The following is a 2,263-nucleotide window of genomic DNA, read 5'->3' as shown; positions in this document are numbered from 1 at the left end:
ACTGACCGCCCCAGGGCCCGAGCACGGATCCACTCTGGGTGAGCTGAACTCTTATCAGCCTCTTTTGTGGTTCCAACGTTGTGCGGTTTCTGCCGCCTCAGACGCGCGGAACGCTCCGCCGCTGTGGTTTTGTTTTGTATTTCTGTTTGTGTTTTGCTGTTGTTGTCCAGTTGGTACTTGTACTCTAAGGTGAAACCAGCTGTCATAGATGCATAGCGTAGTGAAAGAATACAGGAATCATAAGTGAACACCTTAGCAAATATCCATAAATATTCCACAGCTACCTGAATTTCCATAGGAAAAGTGGAAATATAGCGATCAAGAAAGGAGTCAGTCGGGCAAGCAGACGCAATCTTTCTTATGTTATTCACGGAAGGCTTGCAAGGATTATTCATGTTTTTAGACTGGGTAGGATTGGGAAGGACGATTAGCTGGGAACATTTCTGCAACCTGCCTTTTGCAGATGACATTGTCCTGTTCAGCAATGACAAAGATGACTTGCGACGAATGATCGATGATTTTAACCGGCAAAGTGCAATAGTAGGCCTGAATATTAATTTGCAGATAACTAAGAAACTGTTTAATAGCTTGGTGAGAGAACATCATGTCATACCACATAACTTTATTTCTTTAAGACCCCTCTAGGGGTCACTACATGAGAAGTTGGTTTTAATATTCCCACTAGGTGTCTGCCAGTTGAAAAGTTTGCCAATTTCGTTCTTCAGAAAACTTGATGGTCAGGTGATGGAAGCAATTTGGCGGGAAATGCCGTTCCATTCCGATGCTGCGCGTGGGAAAACGAACGGGGAGAATTGAACAGTACGAGCGCGTGGGCGTGGAACTTGAAGTTCATGACTGGTGCAATGAGATACGCGTGCCAAGGGTTAGATATAAGAAGAGATACCGAGAGAAAGGTCAAATAACTTGTGCGACAAAGACAGTGTGACCATTCGAAGGCGACCATAGTTTGCCTTTAATGATGACAAGCTCACATGTTAATGACAAGGTGAATTAATGAATCTAGCTGTGCGTTACTGAACTGCTTCTAGAGCGCTGGTGAGATCAGCTTGGTGTGGGCTGTGAATGAAGAATACATACTAAAGGTTTGGTATAACTAGTGATTTACACACGAGACGTTTTACATGTTCGGAGGCAAGGGAAGCGGTGCGTGTCAAGAAATATGGCGTTTTATGGGCAGATGAGATAGTGTTAGTGCTATGCGTACGCCAGGACAAGTCAATGCACAACGTGCCAACCTAAGATTCTGAATGAGTTAATGGCTTTTACAGAAAATTCAGAAATTGATAACAAAAAAATTAAGTTGGTTAGAGCGGCGGGATAAGGATACAGATTTGCACTTAATAGCGTCGAATATCATTATAGCCCTTCATTTCCCGGTTTAGCGCGTGGTCAATGTCAGTCTGTAGCGCTTGTTGGTCAGAGACGCTAGTGCCGGTGCGATAGATGATGCAGTTGTTGGCAAACATGCGGATGTGGGAGGATACGTGCAGAGGCACATCGTTAATAGTTATTAAGCGAAAGAATTAAACGGCCCATGAGGCAGAAAATGCGGCGTTGGCGGCGTGACTATGCGATGATACAAGAAAGCTATGAACCCATGACCTTTGGCGGGAGTCGGACACACGACCTTTGGTGTTAACTAAGGAGAACATAATTTTAAGGCACACTTAATTAGGATAGAGGTCATTAAGGCACTCGAACCCACGACCTCTGGTGGGAGTCGAACCCATGAACTTTCGTTGTGGCCTAATATCTAAGTATCGTTGATGGTCGCAGTGCTTTCACATTCATGCACGTACGGATAAAAAAGTGGCCCTTGAATTTTTCAAGAACAGGAGCCAGCGGGAGGATCCTTGCGGGACACCAGACGTTACCGGGGGGGGGGGGGGGGGGAATCAGAGTTGTGGTTGTTAATAAAAGCGGTTTGGGAACGGTTAATCAGGCATTCTTTGAACCATGCAAGAATGTCAGGATGTATGTTCAAGTGAGTAAGCTTTAGCATGTGGGGCTTCGGGCTAACGTGCCCAGACCCGGCTAGCTAAGGTCTAAGGAGAGACGTAGCTCGTCCCCACTCCGCAGCGCACGCGAAGGGGTGCCGCGGCGGGTTCGCTGACTCACCAGCACGGCGTAGAGATGACTCCAGCCGTGGCACCAACGAATGGGGGTTTATTCCCTGTTATGTACAAAATGCGCGTACAGTACATGAATACGGCACTGGGGTGGCAGTTGCAGACTACGGGTG

Source organism: Dermacentor andersoni, chromosome 7, assembly GCF_023375885.2.
Source record: "Dermacentor andersoni chromosome 7, qqDerAnde1_hic_scaffold, whole genome shotgun sequence".
NCBI lineage: Eukaryota > Metazoa > Arthropoda > Arachnida > Ixodida > Ixodidae > Dermacentor > Dermacentor andersoni.
The sequence above is the reverse complement of the archived record's forward strand: the minus strand, read 5'-3'. Positions refer to the sequence as shown.